General features: G+C 46.9%; 2 non-coding genes across 2 annotated transcripts; both read left to right on the top strand.

The window, feature by feature from the left end:
* Window positions 1-368: 368 nt before the first annotated feature.
* TRNAR-CCG (transfer RNA arginine (anticodon CCG)) lies at window positions 369-441 on the top strand. Its single transcript has one exon. It is a non-coding gene; the product is annotated as a tRNA-Arg (tRNA).
* Window positions 442-8,278: 7,837 nt separating this feature from the next.
* On the top strand, window positions 8,279-8,351 carry TRNAR-CCG (transfer RNA arginine (anticodon CCG)). The gene has a single exon. It is a non-coding gene; the product is annotated as a tRNA-Arg (tRNA).
* The last annotated feature ends 8,321 nt before the right edge of the window (window positions 8,352-16,672 follow it).

The raw sequence follows: 16,672 nt of genomic DNA on the forward strand, positions 1-16,672 counted from the left end.
TTAGTTCACAGGGTGTATCTCTTCCTGCCGCCCCTGCATTCTTATAAGATTATCTATCATTTCGATGTCAGACTCCCCATGGCTTATTATCCCGGAGGCAGGGCAGACACTCTGTTCTACACAGTCTAATATAGAAGCAATACCCACAATGCCAGGACCTGAAGTGTTTTGTAAGTTCAGTGTATCTCTGTTCCTGGCTTCTTACCCCTGCCATACCTGAATTACGTCCTATTGGCATACTGACTCTGTGTATGTGGTAAGTGTGCTGGTAAGATGTATCTTTGAGTCTCCTAATGCTCTCTGCAGGCTGTTTGATACTAGTACTTTCCTTCAGATGTGGTTGTTCTCTTATCTCTTGTTTCCAGCAAGGCCCAGTGGCCTAATGGATAAGGCATCAGCCTCCGAAGCTGGGGATTGTGGGTTCGAGTCCCAACTGGGTCGTATGATATTTTCTTAAACGGCCATATTGTGCTTATGGTGCGATCTAGATTAGCATAATCATGAAGGTCTCCAACAAGATCAAAGACAATCTAGCCAGACTTGGCCAGCACCATCTTGGCACCTGTGAAAAGGACCAAGATCAAATGAGATCATCTCTGACGACATAAGGGCCCTTAAACAGGTCTGCATGAGACAAGAAAAAAGATGGAGAGATTGAGATACTATGACTCAGAAAAGGTCAAATATAGCATATATCTATCTAGATATTAGATGCTGATTCGCATGAAGAAATTGGCCTACTTCCCCAACGAAATTGAGGCAGACGCAAACTCCTCAAAAGAACTGTTTGCAGCTGTGAGAAGTTGTCCTGGCATATGCTGTCCACTATTCTAGTGGGCACCTTGCACAAGTCCAAACGACCCTTATTGATGGTAGGTTTAAAGACAACCTATATAGAAAGCTAACCTAGTGGTAGCTGTGGAGAGCAGCATTCAGGCTAAGTCTTGGAGGAATGTAAAGCATCTTGTTTTACCAGTCTATAATCTCGTAAATGACCAAATGAAAGGAGAACCACACCAGGTATATTTATAAAATATATGTATTTATTCTAAACACATCCCACTAGTCTCTTTATGAGGCTAGTGGCAAAAGTTCATACGGTAAACCTATTTAGCACACAGTAAATTAGCACAATACACGTTGAGCCCCAGGGGCATACACAACCATATATTAAGAAAGTGGTATAAGTACCACGACTTACATAGAGCACAGGCCTAGAGCCTGAAGAACTGCTTGGGGCCACCAGGAACCACCCAAGGTAGTGACACAGGGGACCCACAGGGGACGCGTGCAGTGTCTAAACACAGCCGCAAATCACTTTTAACTTCTATGGAGAAAGTCGCGGTTGGAAAATTACAGATAAAGGATACTTAGAAGAGGACTTGGAGCAAACCCCCTTAGAACTAGGAGGTTCTAGAGACAACACCCACGGGAGCACCGGAGTACTCGAGTTACCTCACTCAGGGAGTTCGGGTGCATTGGTGTCTTTTCGTGCCAGGTTTCGTAGTCGATTTCAATGGAGAGCTGCTGCAAAGTGCTGCTGGAGTCCAAGTGGAAAGTGTTCAATAGGGATCCAAGGGTGGATCAGAGATCTGAAGAACTTGAAACCAGAGGGGACAGAGTCTGGGTCACTAGCCAGTGACCAGGGGGAAACGACTTAACAAAGCGGCCAAAACACCCCAGTACACCCCAGTACATTCACATCGCTGTTTTAACAACGCAAGTCATTACCACGACTAGCACTGGAGGGCGCCCTAGACTAAGAAATAGTGTGATTTACTATTCCAACACCTTCCCTACTGTACGTAGGCTGGAGTTGGAATAGTAAATAATACTGGGGCATATTACCAAGCATAAGCGATAATTATCGCTAAGCTTGTTTAGCGGCTATAATTTTATCGCCGTGCTTCGCCTACTTTTATCGCTTAGAAACCTTGCTGTTATCAAGGTTTATCTGCTAAGCAATAAAAATCAGCCGAAATGCATGAATATCGCTGAAACGTCCGCGATATTCATGCATTACTTAGCCATGTTATCCACCTACCATTGGATAACATGGCTAGAAACTGCTCTGGGGACTCTTGCATCGTGACTTTGCCCTGTGTGGTTTTACACTTCCTGGATCCTCCCGCTGGGCTGCTCCTCTTTGCCTACACAGCTAACAACTCACCGGACCCGCTACGCGGGTCCCGCATCGTGAAGGAGGACTGCGGGGGTCTTGCGGACTAAGTGGAGGCTTACGGCAACTGGGGAACCTAGGGGCACTGTAGCAGGGCTGCGAGCGATATAGCGGGGACTCCATCCCTGCCTGGCCAACTCGCTATACCTGGCCCGCTCTCCCTGCTAACCCCGCCCCCTGCGCACAAATCACCATTAAAACTTTCCTGCCCGCTGTCTCGGTGAAACTCTTGCATCGTGACTTTGCCCTGTGTGGTTTTACACTTCCTGGATCCTCCCGCTGGGCTGCTCCTCTTTGCCTACACAGCTAACAACTCGCTGGACCCGCTTCACGGGTCCCGCATCGTGAAGGAGAACTGCGGGGGTCTTGCGGACTAAGTGGAGGCTTACGGCAACTGGGGAACCTAGGGGCACTGTAGCAGGGCTGCGAGCGATATAGCGGGGACTCCATCTACCAGGAGTCCCTGCCTGGCCAACTCGCTACAGCTGGCCCGCTCTCCCTGCTAGCCCCGCCCCCTGGGCGGCTCATATCCAATATTAGTAGAACTTACTGCCGCTGCGCGGGAGCGCGGGGGAGAAGTCCGGGAGAAGCCCGGGACAAGGGCGGGGCGGTCTGTGGCCGTCCGTGGTCGGGCAAGGTTGGGTTGGGCCATACCCCTTGGTTTGTTTGTATCTACTGGCCCTCACTGTTTAACTTACGAGGTATTGCGATTCTCCCCTGGTTCATTATAGATTCCCCCCTTCCCCTTCTCCACTTTTGTTGCTAGGTTGCATTAACCATGCCTCTACGTTCCGGAAAGGAACGAATTGTGCAGTTGCAAACCTCAAAGGGGGTGGTTTCTGGTCCCCTGGATGCCTTCCTCATTAAAGCTACTGGAATTTTGGAGAAGGAGATAGCTTTTGCCGAGAAACGGCTCTCACTAGATCTTGTCAGTGGGAAACGTTCCTCGTTAGGCCCTATTGCCGCAGTGTCTAGTCCTGAAGTATTACTAACAGGTACTAACCATTCCTTGGTTCCTGTATTGGTGGATGTTCACCGTGATGCAGTGGGAGTTTCTTTGGTATAAAGTTGCAGTGACTTAAACTCCAGTGATTCATCTGGTAGCGGGGTGGGGGGAAGTATGCTCTTACTAAGTCAATCCCAATTAGATTTATCCCAAGAAGAGGATTCACCAAGGAACCATCCCTGCAAGAAGAAGAGAAACACGGGTCGGCAGAGGGGAGGTGTTTCAAAAGTACCCAAAATAGCTTACACATCACAATTAACCTCTAACCCCAAGGCTATTACTGGCTCACAGCCTACCCTGGTTTCTAGTGTTCATGGGCTTCCTTCCCAAGTTGCATCTGGGTTGCCAAACTCCTGCCCTGCGAGCAGTAGTGGTGACGATGGCCTCATGGCAAAGATGGAAGTATTAATTAAAACTCTCTTGCTGCCTGTACTTGAAAGTACCAGACTTATGAACTCAAAATTAGATGTGCTTGAGAATCTTGTCAATACAAACACCTGTATGTTAAAAAAGCTGGTTAATGTCCAAGCTGCACCGTCTAACTCCATCTCCTTTAGTATTCCTAAACCCCAGGGAGGAGCTTCACTAAATAACCAGTCCCAGTTAGTAATTGCTAAGCCCACTTCTGCCCGGGCCGTCTTAAATAATCCCGACGGCATATGTCCCAGGGGCAGCACTTCAAATGATGTACCTGCGCCCACTCTGGACGCATTAGTACAGGCTTCGAAACCCAAGAAGGCCAGTTTTAAATCAAATCCCTCTCCCCAGCCAAGTACTTCCAAGTCTACTGCTGTTACTTCGGCACAGAGTTCTGTGAAATGTGGTCCGAAACCACCCATTCAGCCCAAAGCAAGTTCCAGAGTAGTTGGGAGTGCAAATTGTAATCCTGGCAAAAAACGGGGTTCCCCTCGTACTGATCTACCTATCGATGCAACTCCATACACAATCGTCCTAACGGGTGTTTCACCCATTAGGGAGGGCCAAACAGAATCTCATGGTGACCTCAAAAACAAAGTTGTTTTTTGGTTAAGTAAAAACCGACCCCTCCCACCCTCCTCCTCAACCGAGATACTGAATGTCAGAAGAGTGGATTGGGTGGGTCAATGTGAGAAGGACCTAGAAGGGGATTGTATCATTATAAACTTCAGGGATCCCTGGGTGGTTGACTACATATGCAGGGAGGCAAGGTTTGGGAGGATGGGGGATGTGCAGTCCTTGGGTTTGGGTTATGTTTACCCTAAAAGATATGGTGCGGCCTTTTCCAACCCCCTGATGCCTAGAAGACCCGTTGGTAGATCCCAGATGGATAGGATCCCTTATTCTCCTTTTTATCCACAACTGTTTAACCATTTTGATTCCCTCTCTGGCCTGGAGGGCATTGATTGACTGTACCCCGCATCTAGTAGAGGGTGTCATTTGAGAAACCATGTAAATGGCAATAATGGAGTTTGTAATATAAGCTTGAGTTATGCGGGAGGACATATGGAGAAGGCTGTGGAGAGGGTTGTTGAGACCAGTACAGATGTAAACCTGTCATCCAGCCCTCAACCATGCATGGTTAGTATTACTGGGGAGGAGCTGTGTGATTTGGATCAAGCCACACCCCTTAGTCAGGTTGAGCCGCTCAAAGTTGTTTCATGGAACATCGCAGGGTTAAAGGGACGAATAGGTTCGGAGGATTGGGCTGATTTTATTGATACCTTTGATATTGTAATCCTCCAAGAGAGTTGGGCTCCTGATCCTATATATCTGGTAGGGTTTTTAAACTTTCATAAGCCAGCAATCAGGGGTCCAAAAGGCAGAGCCTCAGGGGGCCTAATAATATGGGTTAGGCAGTCTATTGGGTATAGACCAATTGAAATTGCAGGGGTTAACCCTGATCTCCTGGGAATTAAGCTTAGTAAGGCTAACCTGCAGGACATTGCAGTTATCAATATTTATGCTCGAGGTCGTCCAGGAGGGCTCTGTCGGTCATTTTGGATGATTTGGACTCTTATCTTGAGCAGATAGGAAGAGACAAATTAATCCTTATAGCAGGGGACCTCAATTGTACCTTGGAACCCCTGTTTAGTGAGGGGGAGGATTTGGGGGCTGAGGAAGATGCAGTATGGAATATTCCGTCTCTATCTTTGATCAATCGTAAAAAGGCCACCGTGGCTGCTCTCCATTGGTTAGGGCTGTGTCTGGAGTGGGGCCTGAGAGCGGCAAATGGGCGAACGGCCTCCGATAAGGCTGGCAAACCCACTTTTGACAATGGGATCAGCAAAAGCCGAATAGATTATATTTTGGTCAAAATGGAATATTGGTCACTCGTGGACGATATGGAAGTTGTGGTCGGTCCGGAGAGTGACCATAAGCCATTGTCTTTAAGTCTGCAGCTTCCAGGTTGCCCTGGTAGGCCCCTAACAACATCCTGCTTAACGGCAGAGGCCGTCCTGTCCAATGATAGAAGAAGGGTTAAATGGTGTAGGGTTGTGGAAGACCACACTTTGTTAGATGGCATAGCAAAGGAAGTCTCGATGACATTGAGTACCATTTTAAATCTATCGCCCACCATGGATGCTGTTCCTCAGATTAGTGATCTTCACGACCAGTGCTTCACTAAACTCAAAGCCCTTTTAACTCTGCCGCTAAAACGTGGGAATGTGAAGGCATTGGGTGCTCAGAAAAAATGGTACAATAAGAACTGTAGGGTGGCACATAGCAGCCTAATAAAAGCCATTAAATCCAGGGTCTCTAGCGAAATTAAATTGGCCCGCCAAACGTATAAAAAAGGTACAGTGGGTCGCGAAGAGAGAATGGGACGAGCGTCATTGGTCCGATCTCTTCGAGGCTTGCCAATCATCTAATCAAGTAAAGTTTGGGAAATTGTAAAATGGGGTAGGAATCCGGATTCCCAAATTCCTGTAAATCACGTCCCAGCTGATGTATGGGTGGACTTTTATTCCAGCCAGTTTAAGGATCCGGACTTAGAACCCCAAATTGGTCAAGTACTGGGTGCATCCCCGCTCGCTGTCCCTAGTCATACGCTAGTTTTTACAACCTCTGATACCGAGTTTGCACTCAGTTCAGTACAATCGGGGAAGCCCCAGGGATGGATTCTATCCCTGCTGACCGATTTAAAACAAATCTCCAATCATGGGTTCCCTATATAACTTTGCTTGCCAATGCCATCGCAAAGGGGGCAAGGATTCCAGAGTCCTGGAAAGGGGCGGAAATTCTTCCAATTTTAAAAAAAGGGGACCGTTCGGTCCCGGGAAACTACCGTCCCATAAGCTTAATCGACTCCATACAAAAAATAGTCGCTAGGATGGTTCTTGCTAGAATCCAGGGGTGGATGGAGATGGATAGCATTCTCTCCCCATTACAGGCTGGCTTTAGATCAGGCACCAGCACCATCGACCAGGTTTTCAGATTCACCCTGATATACTGGAAGGTGGTGCTATTAGGCGGTGGGTCCATCTATGCCGCCTTTGTGGACCTTAAGTCGGCCTTTGATCTTGTGCCTAGGGCAAAACTGTGGGACGTCCTGAGAAATCTGCCCTTACCGCACGAACTCATAGACCTTGTGGTTAAATTGCACGAGGACAACTTTGCCCGGGTGAGGTGGGGAGGCCAAGGGCAAGTGACGGCTAGTTTTCCTGTAACGCGAGGTGTCGGTCAGGGATGCGTTTTGGCTCCTACTCTTTTTCTATTGTTCATTGACCAAGTGGTGAAGTTCTTTGCCAGCACCCCCACTGACGCTCCCTCTTTAGGTGGAACCAAGTTTCCGATGCTTATATTTGCTGACGATACTTTACTCCTCTCAAAAACACATAGGGGGCTGCAAACTGCACTTAATAGGTTCAAGGAGTTTTGTAAACTAAACGATTTACAAATTATTGTACCATTTTTTAAGCAGAGTGCAACTTGCTGAAGACGTCTCACAATATATCTGAGGGAGAGAGGTTTACAATGAAAGTGTCTTGCAGAAAGACAATTTGTGTTAGTGCTAGTCTCCTGTTTTATTTGGAGAGTTGTTTTCACATGAGGGGTGCGTTTGCTTAAACAATGTCATGCAAGAACCCGGAAAAAACATTTCCTTCTGACACTGTTATTGCGTGTAATGCCAGACAATGTTTATGGAATTTAACTAATTCTGTGTAGAAAAATTGATACACTGTCGCACATCTCTGCTTGTAAGGGAATCTCCGTCCAAAGAATACAGAGGCCAGAATCAAGACATCAAAGAGCTGACCATCCTTGAATCCATTGGCCCCAGTCATCAGAGACCTGACCATCCTTGAATCCATTGGCCCCAGTCATCAGAGACCTGACCATCCTTAAATCCATTGGCCCCAGTCATCAGAGACCTGACTTCCCTTGAATCCATTGGCCCCAGTCATCAGAGATCTGACTTCCCTTGAATCCAGAGGCCCCACTTACTCATCAAAGTAATGACTGTCCTTGAGTTTGATTCCATATTCAGAGACATGCTGCTCCTTGAGGCAAAGGCCACCAACCTCCCGCAGGGAAAATCCCTAACAGAGGACACCATCTTCGCTGGATGAACCTGCAATCTGTGAGTTCAAAGGTCGCCATCCTCACTCTTGAAGAGAGAGGTCACCTGCTTGACCCTTTCCCTTCATTTTTTACTGGTATTACTGTGCACCCTAGTATGCCAACACCTTCTTTGGGCCATTACAAGAGTGAATTTATAAAACAATAGGGAGTCCTGAAATCACACTTAGTTTACAGGGTGTTTCTCTTCCTTCCGCCCCTGCATTCTTATAAGATTATCTATCATTTCGATGTCAGACTCCCCATGGCTCATTATTCCGGAGGCAGGGCAGACACTCTGTTCTAGACAATCTAATCTAGATGAAATAACCACAATGCCAGGACCTGAAGTGTTTTGTAATTTCAGTATATCTCCGTCCTGGCTTCTTACCCCTGACATGTTTGAAGGACGTCCCATTGGCATATTGACTCTTTGGATGTGGTCAGTGTGCTGTTAAGATGTATCTTTGCGTCTCCTAATGCTCTCTGCAGGCTGTTTGATACTCGTCCTTTCCTTCAGATGTGGTTGTTCTCTTATCTCTTTTTTCCAGCAAGGCCCAGTGGCCTAATGGATAAGGCATCAGCCTCCGAAGCTGGGGATTGGGGGTTCGAGTTCCTCCTGGGTCGTATGATATTTTCTTAAATGGCCATATTGTGCTTATGGTGGGATGTAGCTTAGAATAATCATGAAGGTCATGTAAATGTCTCCAGCAAGATGTAAGACAATCTAGCCAGACTCGGCCAGCACCATCTTGGCACCTGTGAAAAGGACCAAGATCAAATGAGATCATCTACCTGCCTATGGTTCTCTGACGACATAAGGGCCCTTAAACAGGTCTGCAGGAGACAAGAGAAAAGATGGAGAGAGTCGGACACTGTGACTCACAAAAGGTCAAATATAAGATATGTCTATCTAGATATAAGACGCTGACACGCAAGGAGAAATCTGCCTACTTCCCCAACAAAATTGATGCAGACGCGAACTCCTCAAAAGAACTGTTTGCGGCTATCAAATAACTCACCACCAACACTTCCTCCTTGCCTAAATACTGTAGGCAATCCTTTTGTAACTCTGCGGCGGAGGCCTTCTGCCTCAAAGTTGAAGACATTTACAATAACTTCTCCTCTCTTACATCTACATCCTCATCAGCTGTGCTATTTCCAATTCAAACTGATTTGGGTTTCTCGCTTATCCACTTCATGCCACCTTCTATGTTTGAGGTTACAAAACTGATCAAAACCTCTAAATCGGTATCGCCATGCACCCCTTGCCCTCCTATAGTTGCCATCCTTGCAGCTCAGACTATTGGGCCAATACTGACCGACATTACCAATAAATAAATAATGTGCCAGTCAGGAGTATTCCATTCAGTCTGGAAGCAGTGTTGGCTCTAACATTAATAAAAAAGAATCTTCCCTCGATCAACGAGACCCTTGCAGCTATCGATCCATCTCCTGTCTTCCATTGCCGGCCATGAGCATTGTAAAGGTGCTGGACAAACATTTGGTGGAGCAAATTCACAATAACAAGCTTCTGGATGCCCCCCAATTCGGCTTTCGTGCTAAGCACACTACGGAGACTGCCCACATTAAAGTGACTGAGCAGATGAGTCTGCCACTTGATCAGGGAAGCAGAGCCGCCCTGATCCTGCTTGATCTGTCATCAGCCTTTGAGACTGTAGATCACGGGCTGCTGATGGATCGCTTGGGTAGGATAAGGGGGACCAGAACAGGTTGGGAGTTGTTAAACTCGCAGCTCACTGGTCACGAGCAATCAGTAATACTTGGTGATGTTATCTCTACTTCCTTCTCTCTTCCCTGTGGGGTCCCCCAGGGGTCCTCACTTAGCCCTACTCTGTATGTATAGGCATTTTATATAGCGCACTACTTACCCGGAGGGTCCCAAGGCGCTTCGACCGCTGCGAAACCCTTCCTGGCTTCCCTGAGAGATGGTCCCTTAATGGGTATCTCCAGGGTGAGACCAGGCATCCCCGGCGGTCTGGTGGGGCCGTTAGTGAAGATGAGGCAAGCTAATGCCCAGAGTTGCCGAGTGTGATCGCTGATCAGAGTGGGCACCGAGGCGAGAGAATTATCGAGTCCGCTGACCCTGGTCCAGAAACCTGCCGCGCCGGGAATCGAACCCTGGTCCCGGGCTGTCCTCTGCTCTCGGGTCTGCCGCCTCTAACCAGTGAGCCACACTACTTCACTATAATATATATGTCACCCCCTTGGCAGCACTGATTCAATCTCATGGCTTTGCAGTGACATCATATTCTGAAAGCACACAAATCATTGTTTCACTTGCTATGGAGGACAAGGATGTTGCCACCAGAATCTGTGACTGCAAGAAGGCAGTCAGTCTACCGATGGCTATGAAATGCCGCAAACTCACCTCTAGTAAAACAGAGGTGTTGCTGGTCGGGGCTCAGGTGGTGTAGTCCTTCGCTTTAGTCGTTCCTCTTCTCCATTAGAAAGCTTGCTTCCTTGCAGACAAAGGTCAGCTGCATCTCTGCAGATAACCTACTTAAATTGAGTGGTAACCCATCCACACTGCAGTGAGACCTTTCTACAGATTCAGAAGTGATCACATTCTCTGCAAGTAATGCCCTCCCTTATAGTCAGTTAGAGTGGAGTGCTTTTAGCTTGAAAGTAGCTTGAATAGTTGAAGCAGGAAGGCTTGAGGGGGGAGGGATTAGAAGTGGAAGGAAGGGGAGTGCTGCTTGGAAGTTTTCATTTTAAAGCATGGAGAGAATGAGAGAACACAGCGTGAATGAAGGGTGTAATTCCAGGGTTAGTGTTTTGTAACACTCGTAGAAAAGGTTTTCTCAAAAGCATGTATGAAGGTGGGGAGGTAGTGTGGGGGTTTCATGTTGGGAAGGTTAAAGGGGTCGAGCAAAGTTTGAACTAAAACTCGTGGGCATTGGGGGATGCATTTGATGACAGAGTGACACTGACATGATGTTTGATGTGATTTACGAGTAAGGGATATACAATAAATAATGTATCGTGTTAATCAGGGTGAATTGAGACCAATACAGTAATTAATATTTTTTAATACTTACAGTGACACCTGAAGAAGAGCGTGCAGTGCTCGAAATGCCCTGGGTTTTTTAATAAAGGAAACTGCTATGGACAATCATGCGTTTCCATTGTGTTCGTGACAGAGCCTGGATGGGCACATCGTAAGCATGTAAGTTGGGAGAGAGCATGATCCCTACCTGTGGATGAAACCGAAATAAGATTGGTAAAATTATGGATGAAATGGACAAATAGAATAAGACAAATGGAATAAAATAACATATATTTGTAGAAGATTGGAGGAATTCCACTTATCAGCTGTGCTGCTGGGTTAGGGGAAATGTTCCCGCACACAGTCTGGCTCCCTTATATTCTGACATCACATTTAACATTAGCAGCTTCCCTTGGTATCCAAGGGGACCATCTTCTCTCCAGAAATGTGAGAGTTCACTGTGTTGTGCCAGAGATCTACACCATTTGGCTTGAGAGAATGCCTGGGTATAGTATTTTTTTTTAAAGGAATGATTTTACTTGTCTTTACTCAGTAAAATATACCCAACCATAGAAGTTTCAGCATTGGTTGTACAAATACATGGGTATATCAGAGTTTAAGTTGGACTACAGGGAAATGTAGCAGTCTTAAAATAATATTACTGGTTGGCTACGGTATGCACCAATGCCAGGCAGGAATCACCACTCTAGTCAGGGTAAGCAAGACACACAGTAATAGAAAACCTGTGTTCACCCTCTGGTGGCTTGGCACAGAGCAGTAAGGCTTATCTAAAGAGGCAATGTGTATTTATTTATAAAGTTTTATATAGCGCAAACAAGATCCCGAAGGATATCAGAGCGCTTTACAATAGGCAGAAAGAAAGAACATGGGGGTATATTATATAAACATCAATTGGAAAACAGCACCAAAAAGAGGAAGATAATACAGTAAACAGGTGTACGCATGTGAAAAAAACAACATCAAAAACCACAAACAGAGGAGATGATCCATTGTAGCTGGAGGTACCTTGGTGAAAGGAACAAAGTCAGACGAATTAGTATTTTTGCAACACTCCCACATAGTACACAATGAATAAACCACAAAAAGACTCCACAAATATTTAGAAAAAAATAGATTATTTATCTGAGCAAAATAAGACCAAATTGACAAAAATCCAATAAGTAGAAGTCAAGATGTGAATTTTTCAAGAACACACCAACAATAGTGCTTAGATGTCACTAGCGGTCAAAAGGTTACCTGAGGTCGTGAGGGACCAGTGCAAATCCAAAGTTCAGGCTGACCGCAATGGAGGACAGGCCAGCTACAGGACCCACACAGGGCCCACTGAGAAACTACCTTGGATGGAGCAAAGAGTCGAAGCGGAGTTCTCGATGCATCGATTTTTTCCATGCAGTCGGGTTGCTGTGCCGTGGTCGTCGAGCTTCTCTGAAGTGAAGGTAATGTGTCACCAAGCCGTGCAGAACATTGTTGTAGAGCCACTCAGGCTGTGGAACTGCTGTTGTCAGGCAGCTGCTGCGTGGGTGTCGAAGGGCGATGCAGCAGAATTTCACATGCAGTCGATGCAATGCATTGATTTTTTATGGAAGCAGGTGCAGAACCCATTTCCGAGGCCCAGAGCTTGGAGGGGGCACCTCAGGCAAGCATTGTAGGAAGTATTTCATGTCCCCGAAACTTCAGAAGAACAGGAGGCCAACCAGCAAGCCCTTGGAGATCACTTGGAAGGAAGACAGAGTCCTTCCAGCCGTCAGGGTGCAGCAGGCAGCAGGGCAACAAGCAGTAAAGCAGTCCTTCCCGAAAAGCAGTCTAGTTGCGTTCTTAAAGCAGCACAGCAGTCCTTCTGACAGAGGTTCAGTTCAAGATCCAGAAGTGTCTGATTTCAGGGGGTCAGCCTTTGATGTAGGGGATGACTTCAAAGGAACTCTCTGAAGAACATAAGGAACCAGCCCTGGCTGCCAGGCTAACCCGGGGCGGGGGTGGGGGGGGGGTGGTAGAGCATTGCTTTGTGTGAGGACAGGGCAATACCTATTGAAGTGTGTCTGCACCTCCCATTCCTTTCCTGCCCAGGTAGACCCATCAGAATGCAGACAAGGGCTCAGAAGGCAGATGAGCCTCCCCTTCCAGTGTTTGTGGCTGTTGAGAGGTATGCAAAAAGTGTACCTGTCACCCGCCCCAGACGTGGATTGGAGCATAGCTGTCAGGTACAAAGAGCGTAAGTACAGAGAAATGTCCACATTCTAAAAGTGCATTTCTAAAACAGCAATGCTAAATCCAACTTCACCAGCAAGGAGGATTTACCATGATCATTCCAAACATATCACATATGAAAAAGCTACTCCTCTGTGATCAGGAATTACATATTAAAAGTATATTGGGCCGAACGGAGTTGAGTGAAGAAATAAATAAATAAACTAATTACATTGTGCGCTTTTTCGCCGATTTGGCGTTGCAGCACACGCAATGTAATTCCAAAACCTCGGACATGAGCGGCGCTCAGCCTCTCTTGGGAGCTTTCATCAGTGCAGTTCATGGGACCTCTCGGATCCTCTGCGGTCGGGCCTGGGCAAATTGTAATTATGCTTCTGAAATCCTAGAATTTTGCCTTATTTTAGAATCTTCTTGAAACATCACCTAAGGCAATTTTGTGTAGCTTTTTAAACAAGCACTGGCGTTGCCAATAGGTCCCGTAGTAGGAAAGTTGGAGCTATTGGTTTTGTAAATGACAAAGCCCTTTATGTTTTGAAAATGAAAACAAAAATAAAAGGCATTGTTATTTGCAATTGTAATAGCTCCAACTTTCCTCCTGCGAGACCAATTGGCAACGCCAGTGCTTGTTTTGTTTCTTGGAGGGGGAGGCAAGACATAGCCAAGGAGTGTGGCAAATGGCCGGAGGGAAGCCGGGTGGGGGCGGGAGAGCCTGGTGGGGGGGGGGGCGGGAATGCGAGCGAGGGGAGGAGAAGTGTGAATGCAACACAGAGATGCAAGCTGCTCTTTAGTACTGGCAGTCGCAAAAATAATTTAAAAAATGTGAATGAAACATAAATAAAGCAAGGCGTGTTGGGGGTTGATTAATGTTTTGGAGCAAAAGACCAGTAGGAAGGCCCTGTCGGGAATGTGCAGCTGTCGGGTATTCACAAAAATAAATAAATAAAAAATAACAGTGGGAGGAGTGAAGAAAGTAATGCCCTGCCATGGAGTGCTGAAACCTAAATTAAACCAGTGCTTACTGCATTAACCGGCAAATCCTGGTGGGACCAGCGGCACTTTTCTTTCAGCAAGATAGGAAGGTATGCCTATAATATCCACCACCCGGGCAACTAGGTGAATAGACCAAGCTGCGTTCTCATAAGGGATACGCGGGGACAGCTTGCTAGGAGAAGTTGGGGGCTCAGGCCCGACCCAAAATGACAAAAAAATGGAGATATGAAGAAAATTGCCTTGGCTTCACGACTCCCCACGTTTAAAACCGTTTACGAGCATAGAGAGACCCTATTTCAGCCTGACCATGGTGATTCTCTGACGAGGCCAGAGGAGTTCAACACTTGCAACGCTATAGTCACAGAGGCGACAGATGGTTAATAGGCAAAGGGCTTGGATCGGGCAGAGAGCAATGCCCGCAATCAGGTTAATGTTAGATGGCGGCCTGGGGGCAGGGGCGCCGTTTCCTGTGATGGTAATCGCTGAGGTATCCGCTTACTGCATATTAAATTTGACTAATGAAGCCCGCCCGAGCGCGGCTGGGTGCAAGGAGGAGCTAGGCGGCAGCAAACATGGCTTGAGTGAGGACGCGCTGCAAGGGGCTCTCCAGGGCACGAGCTCCGATGAGGGGAAGACGGACAAAGAGTGGGGAAATAAGTAACAGCACACAGGGTCTGTCTGAGTGTCGCAGGAAGCAAGAGATGAAAGGGACATAGGAATCAGACAACGCAAGGTTATTGCCCGGAGGTTATTCAATAGGTTATTTGCAGGCTGATCCGGGAGTGGTTTAATCCAATCTCCGGGACATAAGAGTGTCCTCGGGAGAGACATATCTTCACTTATAGAACTCCCCGAGATTAGGGGACGGCATGACTGAGTTGCGGGATTGGGACTTTTCTCTTTACACATAATTTGAATACATTGATTGGTTCCTGTTTTTACACCACTTTACTGGCACATGTTCTAACATCTGTATGTAGCTCAGTGGTAGATCGTGTGCTTTGCATGTATGAGGCCGCGGGTTCAATCCCCGGCCTCTCCAGTTAATGTAAAAAATGTTTGCTTTGAAGAGCACATCGCTTTCTTTAGTCAAAAAGGAACATATAAAAAGCCACACATCAGCAAAGACGGAGGGAAGGCAGAGAAGGGGAGAAGCTGGCTGGGGAGGTACGGCCGGCCTGCGGCTGGCCATGAATAATTAGGGGAGGAGAAGCCCTTTGATGTGCTGGGCTGGCCTTGAATGCGCGGGCTTGTTTGCTCACGTGATTCACGTGAACTTCAAGAAAAACGCGGCTGAAAGCCCTTGGTTTGACGAGGATTTTGCCGACTTGAATGCTCGCTCCCTCAATGCGCTTGCGCGCATTGTAGGTCACGAGACCTAAAAATTTATCTGAGGGAGAGTGGTTTTACAAAGAAAATGTCCCCGTGAGAGACATTTTCTGCTAGTGCTAGCATCCTGCTGTATCGTGAAAGTCATTTTCACGCGTTTGCTTAAAAAATGTCATGTAAGATACCGACAAACCACATTTCCCTCTTACATTGTCATTTTGTGTAATATCACACTTGCGTTAGAACAGTGCCGCAGTAGCCAGTAGTTTCTTGACAGGAGAATCATAGCTGCGCTTTTCTCGCCATCTGGTGGCTTGGTTTTGAAGTGCTACTGAAATAAAAATCCTGTGGCTCGGTACCCAGGTTGAATTAGGCAGTATTAGAAGGAGGGGGCCAAGCGGCACAGAAGAAGAATGATACATATCCCTGGCCGGTAATCCACGCCCTTTGCACTGTCAACATAAGGTGGCAGACGAGAACATAAAGCGCATTACCAGGTTATTCCAAGAACACTCCCAAGCCAACAAGAGTAAGAAGAATAGAGATACCTGTATTTATGCACAACACGACAGTATCAGCTTTATTTGAGTGAATGCGCTTTACAAGGTTTGCAACAGCATTATTATTAACCCCTAGAATCCGGTGGTCTGACCATGTGACACGTATTCAGACACAGATCGGCGTTAATAGTCTTAACATAAGCGCGGAGCTGTCTTATCCTTGGCACCTCGTTGATTCGGATGTAGGTGGCTCGCTCGTGCCGTTGCTGGATTCCCTCCTGCGGCACAGCGCGACCCCCGCCGTTGCAGAAGCGTGAATAGATGGTCAGGTGAGTGTACTCAGTGGCGTAACTAGTTCCGTACCAACCATTAGCAACTGAGAAGGGGCTAACACTTCCAATAATAGGCATCGGAATCCTTACAGCCAAAATACGAAAACAGGGTGAAAATAAGCGCATCTTAAACATAAATAGTGTTCAAGACATGTACAATTTGAACAAAACTTTTTTAGTGGGTTTCACAGTGCTTAATTTTGTGAAAGAGCTGAGAAATACTTACCAAGAAACTGTCATTGAGGACCTGTCTCTGGCATAGTCCAGCACACAGCAATGAAATAATTGTGTGTTTCCTGGAAGCTGCAGCAGCCTGGGCTAAGACACAATGATGGGGGGACTCAAGCTCTTACAGCCCAATAGCGTTGCACAAGGCCACAGCCCGTGCAGGTAAGAGCTGTGGGGTGTGGTGAGGCCTGGTGAGGGGGATTTTGACGGACAATGACGTGGGGAAAGTAATTATTTATTTCATTTTCCCTCGTCGTCGTCCATCGAATTCCCCCCCCCCCCCCCTCACCCGGCCCCACGCTCCATCGCTCACACCTGCACAGGTAAGGCCGG

This window comes from Lissotriton vulgaris, chromosome 5, assembly GCF_964263255.1.
Source record: "Lissotriton vulgaris chromosome 5, aLisVul1.2, whole genome shotgun sequence".
NCBI lineage: Eukaryota > Metazoa > Chordata > Amphibia > Caudata > Salamandridae > Lissotriton > Lissotriton vulgaris.